The sequence below is a fragment of the Oncorhynchus gorbuscha genome, linkage group LG02, assembly GCF_021184085.1.
Source record: "Oncorhynchus gorbuscha isolate QuinsamMale2020 ecotype Even-year linkage group LG02, OgorEven_v1.0, whole genome shotgun sequence".
Taxonomy (NCBI): domain Eukaryota; kingdom Metazoa; phylum Chordata; class Actinopteri; order Salmoniformes; family Salmonidae; genus Oncorhynchus; species Oncorhynchus gorbuscha.
Window position 1 is genome coordinate 107,418,437 of NC_060174.1, and position 12,051 is coordinate 107,430,487.

Here is a 12,051-nt window from a genome sequence, read left to right on the forward strand (position 1 = left end):
CGGCTATGTAGCTAGCTGAGAAGAAATTGCTAAGATTAGACAAATCAAACCGTTGTGCTATAATGAAATATAATGAAATGTAATGAAATGTAATGAAAAAGTTATACTACCTGCGGGAGCGAAGTGAAGTCTCAAGTCTGTTATTGTAATGGTGAGAGGTTAGCATGTCTTGGGGGTTATGATATAAAATGCTAACCTCCCCTGTTATTGTAATGGTGAGAGGTTAGCATGTCTTGGGGGGTATGATATAAAATGCTAACCTCCCCTGTTATTGTAATGGTGAGAGGTTAGCATGTCTTGGGGGAATGATATAAAATGCTAACCTCCCCTGTTATTGTAATGGTGAGAGGTTAGCATGTCTTGGGGTTATGATATAAAATGCTAATCTCCCCTGTTATTGTAATGGTGAGAGGTTAGCATGTCTTGGGGTTATGATATAAAATGCTAACCTCCCCTGTTATTGTAATGGTGAGAGGTTAGCATGTATTATGGGTTATGATATAAAATGCTAACCTCCCCTGTTATTGTAATGAGAGGTTAGCATGTCTTGGGGTTATGATATAAAATGCTAACCTCCCCTGTTATTGTAATGAGAGGTTAGCATGTCTTGGGGTTATGATATAAAATGCTAACCTCCCCTGTTATTGTAATGAGAGGTTAGCATGTCTTGGGGTTATGATATAAAGTGCTAACCTCCCCTGTTATTGTAATGGTGAGAGGTTAGCATATCTTGGGGTTATGATATAAAATGCTAACCTCCCCTGTTATTGTAATGGTGAGAGGTTAGCATGTCTTGGGGTTATGATATAAAATACTAACCTCCCCTGTTATTGTAATGGTGAGAGGTTAGCATGTCTTGGGGTTATGATATATTGCCTGTTTTGCATTTTATTTTGGCATTAATACGTGTCACATATCAGTTTGCAAACAATCAAAAAAAAAATAATGTTTTAAATCATTGAGTTAATAAAGAAGCATAAATACATGGTCTCTTTTTTGTTTTCTTAAGTAAGCCAGATCCAAAATGCAGGTGTTTCAGCCTAGCTCAGTGCTTTCTGTGGTGGTGGGGCAGTCAGGGGAAAATACGGAGGGTAGGGGTTGGTAATGTTCTCTAGTTGTGCCGTGATTGGCTCAGTGTTTTGTCAGTCATGGGGACACTACGTCACCGCCAAGTGTAAGGGTAGAGCTCGAAAATTCAAGCCCGTTGGGTGCTGCCATAGAGTTACATTAGAAGTGCCCATCCAAGAAGGCTCAAGTTCATTGGCCACAGAGAAAATGACGTCAAATCATATTATATCTACAGTAGCTTTGATTGGACTGATCATGTCAACATCATACTTTCAAAATCTTAGCTAGCAGTCATCATTAACACGCTACTGGCAAATCCTGTTTAATCCTTGTCATATGTGGAGAAATAATGAAGAAAACAGCCATTGGACATAAACATTACACAACAAGTTAGAAACCACAAATTCAACAATGACTGGTTTGGAAGGAATCCGTGGCTAATTGAAAGCATTGCAAAGCAATCATTAGCCTGCCATTCAGTGGAGTGGCTGTGTGGTCCCAAGACTGGGATTAAGGGTCTCTTTTACAAGTTTAAAATGATAAACATTCAACATTGGCCATGCCAAGGAGATATATATACTCTAGCTAAGAAAGTAAAACTAAGTGTATGTTGTGTAGTCAGCTGTTAGTAGCCGATGTGCCTCACCCTAATAATTTGGTCTATTTTCCCTTCTTAATTTCGCCTACTCTTTTGACCTGGTGGTGCACATGAAGCCTATAGCCTGTTTTAGAGAAATGTAATCATTGAATATTGTAAAAGCTTTCATTGTCTGCTACATGCCCCCTTTATTTATCCTACGGTCTGACTTGGTGTACAGGGAGTACACTGTAAGAATGGCCCATGTTCTGAATTCTGTCGCTGTACATTTCAAAAGTGCTGAACAAATACTTATATTGACTACGTCAGTCCTGCTCATTAATGTCTTAATCAAAATGATGGCTTGCCTCTTGTCGTCCCTTTATGCCATAGCACCACCGTTATATTGTAATTCATGTATTGTTTAGTGTTGTGTATGCATACACCCTACTCTTTTAACATTTATTTTTTCTAAAATTCTAAAAAAACATTACAATACTTTCACAACAGATTTCACAACACATTAAGTGTGTGACCTCAGGCCCCTAGTCTACTAACACTTCTCTACAACACCAAAATCAATGTGTACGTGTGTGTATAGTGCATAGATTATCGTGTGTTCTTATGTTTGTGTCTCTTCACAGTCCCCGCTGTTCCATATGGTGCATTTTTATCTGTTTTTTAAATCTGATTCTCCTGCTGCATCAGTTACCTGATGTGGAATAGAGTTCCATGTAGTCATGGTTCTATGTAGTACTGTGGAATAGAGTTCCATGTAGTCATGGCTCTATGTAGTACTGTGGAATAGAGTTCCATGTAGTTATGGCTCTATGTAGTACTGTGGAATAGAGTTCCATGTAGTCATGGCTCTATGTAGTACTGTGGAATAGAGTTCCATGTAGTTATGGCTCTATGTAGTACTGTGGAATAGAGTTCCATGTAGTCATGGCTCTATGTAGTACTGTGGAATAGAGTTCCATGTAGTTATGGCTCTATGTAGTACTGTGGAATAGAGTTCCATGTAGTCATGGCTCTATGTAGTACTGTGGAATAGAGTTCCATGTAGTTATGGCTCTATGTAGTACTGTGGAATAGAGTTCCATGTAGTCATGGCTCTATGTAGTACTGTGGAATAGAGTTCCATGTAGTCATGGTTCTATGTAGTACTGTGGAATAGAGTTCCATGTTGTCATGGCTCTATGTAGTACATTTACATTTACATTTAAGTCATTTAGCAGACGCTCTTATCCAGAGCGACTTACAAATTACTGTGGAATAGAGTTCCATGTAGTCATGGCTCTATGTAGTACTGTGGAATAGAGTTCCATGTAGTCATGGTTCTATGTAGTACTGTGGAATAGAGTTCCATGTCATCATGGCTCTATGTAGTACTGTGGAATAGAGTTCCATGTAGTTATGGCTCTATGTAGTACTGTGGAGTAGAGTTCCATGTAGTTATGGCTCTATGTAGTACTGTGGAATAGAGTTCCATGTAGTCATTGCTCTATGTAGTACTGTGGAATAGAGTTCCATGTAGTTATGGCTCTATGTAGTACTGTGGAGTAGAGTTCCATGTAGTTATGGCTCTATGTAGTACTGTGGAATAGAGTTCCATGTAGTCATGGCTCTATGTAGTACTGTGGAATAGAGTTCCATGTAGTCATGGCTCTATGTAGTACTGTGGAATAGAGTTCCATGTAGTCATGGCTCTATGTAGTACTGTGGAATAGAGTTCCATGTAGTCATGGCTCTATGTAGTACTGTGGAATAGAGTTACATGTAGTCATGGCTCTATGTAGTACTGTGGAATAGAGTTACATGTAGTCATGGCTCTATGTAGTACTGTGGAATAGAGTTACATGTAGTCATGGCTCTATGTAGTACTGTGGAATAGAGTTACATGTAGTCATGGCTCTATGTAGTACTGTGGAATAGAGTTACATGTAGTCATGGCTCTATGTAGTACTGTGGAATAGAGTTACATGTAGTCATGGCTCTATGTAGTACTGTGGAATAGAGTTACATGTAGTCATGGCTCTATGTAGTACTGTGGAATAGAGTTACATGTAGTCATGGCTCTATGTAGTACTGTGGAATAGAGTTACATGTAGTCATGGCTCTATGTAGTACTGTGGAATAGAGTTCCATGTAGTCATGGCTCTATGTAGTACTGTGGAATAGAGTTCCATGTAGTCATGGCTCTATGTAGTACTGTGGAATAGAGTTCCATGTAGTTATGGCTCTATGTAGTACTGTGGAATAGAGTTCCATGTAGTCATGGCTCTATGTAGTACTGTGGAATAGAGTTCCATGTAGTCATGGCTCTATGTAGTACTGTGGAATAGAGTTCCATGTAGTTATGGCTCTATGTAGTACTGTGGAATAGAGTTCCATGTAGTCATGGCTCTATGTAGTACTGTGGAATAGAGTTCCATGTAGTCATGGCTCTATGTAGTACTGTGGAATAGAGTTCCATGTAGTCATGGCTCTATGTAGTACTGTGGAATAGAGTTCCATGTAGTCATGGCTCTATGTAGTACTGTGGAATAGAGTTCCATGTAGTTATGGCTCTATGTAGTACTGTGGAATAGAGTTCCATGTAGTCATGGCTCTATGTAGTACTGTGGAATAGAGTTCCATGTAGTCATGGCTCTATGTAGTACTGTGGAATAGAGTTCCATGTAGTCATGGCTCTATGTAGTACTGTGGAATAGAGTTCCATGTAGTCATGGCTCTATATAGTACTGTGGAATAGAGTTCCATGTAGTCATGGCTCTATGTAGTACTGTGGAATAGAGTTCCATGTAGTCATGTCTCTATGTAGTACTGTGGAATAGAGTTCCATGTAGTCATGTCTCTATGTAGTACTGTGGAATAGAGTTCCATGTAGTCATGGCTCTATGTAGTACTGTGGAATAGAGTTCCATGTAGTCATGGCTCTATGTAGTACTGTGGAATAGAGTTCCATGTGGTCATGGCTCTACATAGTAGCTGTGCGCCTCCCAAAGTCTGTTCTGGACTGTGGCAGAGACCTCTGGTGGCATGTCTTGTGGGGTTAGGATGTGTTTCCGACCTGTCTGACAGTAGTTCAAACAGACAGCTATATCTCTTACATAACTAGAATGAAATTGACTTTCTATGATATCTCTCCCTCTCTGCTCTGATAGACATGACAACTGTCATCTCTCTGCTCTGATAGACATGAACAACTGTCATCTCTCTGCTCTGATAGACATGAGCCTGTAACTGTCATCTCTCTGCTCTGATAGACATGAACAACTGTCATCTCTCTGCTCTGATAGACATGAGCCTGCAACTGTCATCTCTCTGCTCTGATAGACATGAGCCTGTAACTGTCATCTCTCTGCTCTGATAGACATGAGCCTGTAACTGTCATCTCTCTGCTCTGATAGACATGAGCCTGCAACTGTCATCTCTCTGTTCTGATAGACATGAGCCTGCAACTGTCATCTCTCTGCTCTGATAGACATGAACAACTGTCATCTCTCTGCTCTGATAGACATGAACAACTGTCATCTCTCTGCTCTGATAGACATGAACAACTGTCATCTCTCTGTTCTGATAGACATGAGCCTGCAACTGTCATCTCTCTGCTCTGATAGACATGAGCCTGCAACTGTCATCTCTCTGCTCTGATAGACATGAACAACTGTCATCTCTCTGCTCTGATAGACATGAGCCTGCAACTGTCATCTCTCTGTTCTGATAGACATGAGCCTGCAACTGTCATCTCTCTGTTCTGATAGACATGAACAACTGTCATCTCTCTGCTCTGATAGACATGAGCCTGCAACTGTCATCTCTCTGCTCTGATAGACATGAACAACTGTCATCTCTCTGCTCTGATAGACATGAACAACTGTCATCTCTCTGTTCTGATAGACATGAACAACTGTCATCTCTCTGTTCTGATAGACATGAGCCTGCAACTGTCATCTCTCTGTTCTGATAGACATGAACAACTGTCATCTCTCTGTTCTGATAGACATGAACAACTGTCATCTCTCTGTTCTGATAGACATGAGCCTGCAACTGTCATCTCTCTGCTCTGATAGACATGAGCCTGCAACTGTCATCTCTCTGCTCTGATAGACATGAGCCTGCAACTGTCATCTCTCTGCTCTGATAGACATGAACAACTGTCATCTCTCTGCTCTGATAGACATGAACAACTGTCATCTCTCTGCTCTGATAGACATGAACAACTGTCATCTCTCTGCTCTGATAGACATGAACAACTGTCATCTCTCTGTTCTGATAGACATGAGCCTGCAACTGTCATCTCTCTGCTCTGATAGACATGAACAACTGTCATCTCTCTGCTCTGATAGACATGAGCCTGCAACTGTCATCTCTCTGCTCTGATAGACATGAACAACTGTCATCTCTCTGCTCTGATAGACATGAGCCTGCAACTGTCATCTCTCTGCTCTGATAGACATGAACAACTGTCATCTCTCTGCTCTGATAGACATGAACAACTGTCATCTCTCTGCTCTGATAGACATGAGCCTGCAACTGTCATCTCTGCTCTGATAGACATGAACAACTGTCATCTCTCTGCTCTGATAGACATGAACAACTGTCATCTCTCTGTTCTGATAGACATGAGCCTGCAACTGTCATCTCTCTGTTCTGATAGACATGAACAACTGTCATCTCTCTGCTCTGATAGACATGAGCCTGCAACTGTCATCTCTCTGCTCTGATAGACATGAGCCTGCAACTGTCATCTCTCTGCTCTGATAGACATGAACAACTGTCATCTCTCTGTTCTGATAGACATGAACAACTGTCATCTCTCTGCTCTGATAGACATGAGCCTGCAACTGTCATCTCTCTGCTCTGATAGACATGAACAACTCTCATCTCTCTGCTCTGATAGACATGAACAACTGTCATCTCTCTGCTCTGATAGACATGAGCCTGCAACTGTCATCTCTCTGCTCTGATAGACATGAGCCTGCAACTGTCATCTCTCTGCTCTGATAGACATGAACAACTCTCATCTCTCTGCTCTGATAGACATGAACAACTGTCATCTCTCTGTTCTGATAGACATGAGCCTGCAACTGTCATCTCTCTGCTCTGATAGACATGAACAACTGTCATCTCTCTGCTCTGATAGACATGAGCCTGCAACTGTCATCTCTCTGCTCTGATAGACATGAACAACTGTCATCTCTCTGCTCTGATAGACATGAGCCTGCAACTGTCATCTCTCTGCTCTGATAGACATGAACAACTGTCATCTCTCTGCTCTGATAGACATGAACAACTGTCATCTCTCTGCTCTGATAGACATGAGCCTGCAACTGTCATCTCTCTGCTCTGATAGACATGAACAACTGTCATCTCTCTGCTCTGATAGACATGAACAACTGTCATCTCTCTGTTCTGATAGACATGAGCCTGCAACTGTCATCTCTCTGTTCTGATAGACATGAACAACTGTCATCTCTCTGCTCTGATAGACATGAGCCTGCAACTGTCATCTCTCTGCTCTGATAGACATGAGCCTGCAACTGTCATCTCTCTGCTCTGATAGACATGAACAACTGTCATCTCTCTGTTCTGATAGACATGAACAACTGTCATCTCTCTGCTCTGATAGACATGAGCCTGCAACTGTCATCTCTCTGCTCTGATAGACATGAACAACTCTCATCTCTCTGCTCTGATAGACATGAACAACTGTCATCTCTCTGCTCTGATAGACATGAGCCTGCAACTGTCATCTCTCTGCTCTGATAGACATGAGCCTGCAACTGTCATCTCTCTGCTCTGATAGACATGAACAACTGTCATCTCTCTGTTCTGATAGACATGAACAACTCTCATCTCTCTGCTCTGATAGACATGAACAACTGTCATCTCTCTGCTCTGATAGACATGAGCCTGCAACTGTCATCTCTCTGCTCTGATAGACATGAACAACTGTCATCTCTCTGCTCTGATAGACATGAACAACTCTCATCTCTCTGCTCTGATAGACATGAACAACTGTCATCTCTCTGCTCTGATAGACATGAGCCTGCAACTGTCATCTCTCTGCTCTGATAGACATGAACAACTGTCATCTCTCTGCTCTGATAGACATGAACAACTCTCATCTCTCTGCTCTGATAGACATGAACAACTGTCATCTCTCTGCTCTGATAGACATGAGCCTGCAACTGTCATCTCTCTGCTCTGATAGACATGAACAACTGTCATCTCTCTGCTCTGATAGACATGAGCCTGCAACTGTCATCTCTCTGCTCTGATAGACATGAGCCTGCAACTGTCATCTCTCTGCTCTGATAGACATGAACAACTGTCATCTCTCTGCTCTGATAGACATGAGCCTGCAACTGTCATCTCTCTGCTCTGATAGACATGAGCCTGCAACTGTCATCTCTCTGCTCTGATAGACATGAACAACTGTCATCTCTCTGCTCTGATAGACATGAACAACTCTCATCTCTCTGCTCTGATAGACATGAACAACTGTCATCTCTCTGCTCTGATAGACATGAGCCTGCAACTGTCATCTCTCTGCTCTGATAGACATGAACAACTGTCATCTCTCTGCTCTGATAGACATGAACAACTCTCATCTCTCTGCTCTGATAGACATGAACAACTGTCATCTCTCTGCTCTGATAGACATGAGCCTGCAACTGTCATCTCTCTGCTCTGATAGACATGAACAACTGTCATCTCTCTGTTCTGATAGACATGAGCCTGCAACTGTCATCTCTCTGCTCTGATAGACATGAGCCTGCAACTGTCATCTCTCTGCTCTGATAGACATGAACAACTGTCATCTCTCTGCTCTGATAGACATGAGCCTGCAACTGTCATCTCTCTGCTCTGATAGACATGAGCCTGCAACTGTCATCTCTCTGTTCTGATAGACATGAACAACTGTCATCTCTCTGCTCTGATAGACATGAACAACTGTCATCTCTCCAGTTGCACTTCATCTTTTTCCTTATAGAATCATTGATTCTATTTCCTTATAGAATCATCAATTTATAGAGTCATCGATTCTATTTCCTTATAGAATCATCGATTTATAGAATCATGGATTCTATTTTCTTATAGAATCATGGATTCTATTTTCTTATAGAATCAGGGATTCTATTTCCTTATAGAATCAGGGATTCTATTTCCTTATAGAATCAGGGATTCTATTTCCTTATAGAATCAGGGATTCTATTTCCTTATAGAGGAACTGAAGTTCTGAAGGAACTGCAGCACCCCTGATGAATTGAAATACATTTGCCAACGTTATATAATTACTGCTGTCTGTTCAGAAAGAAATTAAATCACCCAGAACAGCCTATTACACCACGAGAAGGCCTATAATTTAGCGACAGCGGATCAATAGCTACTTTTTGAAAATAACCGAGCTGTGGACTGTAGCCCAATAACAAGGAACAGCCATCAGTCGGGAACACGCGGCAAATCTGTGTGTGAACAAACCGCATGCAGACAAAACAGGCCTTTCTCAATATTTCAATTACAATCGAGGAAAAAGACAAGTTGGAAATCAAATGACTGCTGTTGAAAAGAGAAGACGCTATGCTGTAGTCTATCAACATATTTGATCAACTTCCAAATATTGTTTTACAATATAAAATAATAGATAGTTTTTTGGCGGAGCGCATCAGCCATCAGCGAGTGAGCTGCGCGTCATTAGGTGAGTCAGTGAAACAGGAATGGTTTTTAAGACTATCATTTTCTCCTCATATTGTAGCCTACAATATGTGTTTCTCCACACACCGAGGCCTACAGGCTATTGATGGACTCCAGACAAAGGTCGTTTTTTCTTTTTAGCTCAGGTCCTCAGTTTGTCAGTGTCAAAGTAGCCTGTCATTTCGATCATTTGTTAATGATCGTTAAAATAGACTCTGCCGAAGTCTCCAGTCATGTAGAATTGCACGAAATTCATTTTTAAAAGACACGTTTTACCCGGACACTAGGCTTACTAAAAATGTTCCCAAATGTGTGCAACTTCTGTATGTGCCTCTACTCTACTGCTCTATGTCACTATGCAAATGCGAGCAATTCTTTATTATATACGTTGTTTTCTATTCTTCTCCACATTCGTTCCGGTACCTCAGAACTCCCTCACCACCTTCTCGTGTTCACTTTTTATTGTGACACCTCCCGATTTACACATTCATGACTGGTCTTACAAATATACCTTTCTGGACCTTCTAAACTGCCCCCATCACACGCATCCAACATATTACTAATTTACAACAAAAAAAAATCAAAATATTTCTCTCTAAACACGTGTATGATTTATCTTTAAGGCTTTCCTTACTTGTATATTAAAAAAAGAAAATCTAACTTCATTTGGATTATATCTACAACCTTTTCTAAAAAAAAATTAATAAAAATGTTTTGATTAACTTTATCACAAAATGGTTAAGTTGAAATATCTCCAAAAGTTGTGATGACACGAGAACATCTTTTGTTCAGCAAGAAAAGTGACAGACAGAGAAAGTGTTGGGGAAATCATTTGGTGCCATCTTGTGGTCTTTATGGGAGTTACGGGTAGTTACCTCCTACTACCCCCACTATTTAAAAAAATGTATTCTGCATTGTTGATGAGGGCCTATAAATATGCATTTCACTGTTAGCCTACACCTGTTGTTTACGAAGCATGTGACAATTACAGTTGCATTTGATTATAGCGGAGCTTTGATTAAATGGCCTGGAGGAAAGCACTAAAGACCTGCCATTTCATAATCTGGTTAGTTATTTTTCTTGCACTTTGACAGGTGAATATTTAGCCTATAGCCCTAATATTTATCTAATGAATGTCCTAATATCTAGCAAATACTATATTTATCTAATGAATGTCCTAATATCTAGCTAATACTGTATTTATCTAATGAATGTCCTAATATCTAGCTAATACGGTATTTACCTAATGAATGTCCTAATATCTAGTTAATACGGTATTTACCTAATGAATGTCCTAATATCTAGCTAATACTGTATTTATCTAATGAATGTCCTAATATCTAGCTAATACTGTATTTATCTAATGAATGTCCTAATATCTAGCTAACAGTGTATTTATCTAATGAATGTCCTAATATCTAGCTAATAGTGTATTTATCTAATGAATGTCCTATTATCTAGCTAATACTGTATTTATCTAATGAATGTCCTAATATCTAGCTAATACTGTATTTATCTAATGAATGTCCTAATATCTAGCTAACAGTGTATTTATCTAATGAATGTCCTAATATCTAGCTAATACTGTATTTATCTAATGAATGTCCTAATATCTAGCTAATACTGTATTTATCTAATGAATGTCCTAATATCTAGTTAATACGGTATTTACCTAATGAATGTCCTAATATCTAGCTAACAGTGTATTTATCTTTCTTACTTCTGCTTCACATCACTAGCCTCTCTTCCAGCTGTTCCCATTCCAAACAGGCTATAGGGTACAACAAGCCTCTCAGCAATAAGCCATTCCTCAAGCCTCTCCCAAATTGGCCATTCCTCTTCTCATAAAAAAATCCCTGGAAAAGCTATAGGCTACAAAAGCTATAGGACATTAATTTTGATAATTGTTTTATACTATGCCTAATGGCCTATTAGGGGAAATAATCAGTCTTCCTCTTGCTAATTACTGAATGTAAAACAGGCCTACAGCCTAGAGAATGAATGTCGGGGGAAATGAAGACCCAACTGAGCACAGTGAAAGAGAAGATCCCAAGGAATGTACAACCATAAGAAGACATTTTAGCAATGAGGCAATGAGTTTAGGCCTAAATGATGCGCAGGCTAAACCGTGTTTGTTGATCAATTGATACATTTAAATAATAGTTACTTTAGTAAGCCTACTACAGTAACTATTATTTAAATGTATCAATTGATCAACAAACATGGTAGTATTTTTAATTAGGCCTAAATGTACATTGAAGTATTATTTGCAGTTGTCCCTATGACAATGACAATGAACACACCCTGAAAGCACTGATTGGTCTGAACCAGTATCTGTGTGTTATAGAGACCTCCTGTTTGGTCTGAACCGGTATCTGTGTGCTAGAGACCTCCTGTTTGGTCTGAGCCAGTATCTGTGTGCTAGAGACCTCCTGTTTGGTATCTGTGTGTTAGAGCTGTTTGGTCTGAGCCAGTATCTGTGTGTTAGAGACCTCCTGTTTGGTCTGAACCGGTATCTGTGTGTTAGAGACCTCCTGTTTGGTCTGAGCCAGTATCTGTGTGTTAGAGACCTCCTGTTTGGTCTGAACCGGTATCTGTGTGCTAGAGACCTCATGACTGGTCTGAACCAGTATCTGTGTGCTAGAGACCTCATGACTGGTCTGAGCCAGTATCTGTGTGCTAGAGACCTCATGACTGGTCTG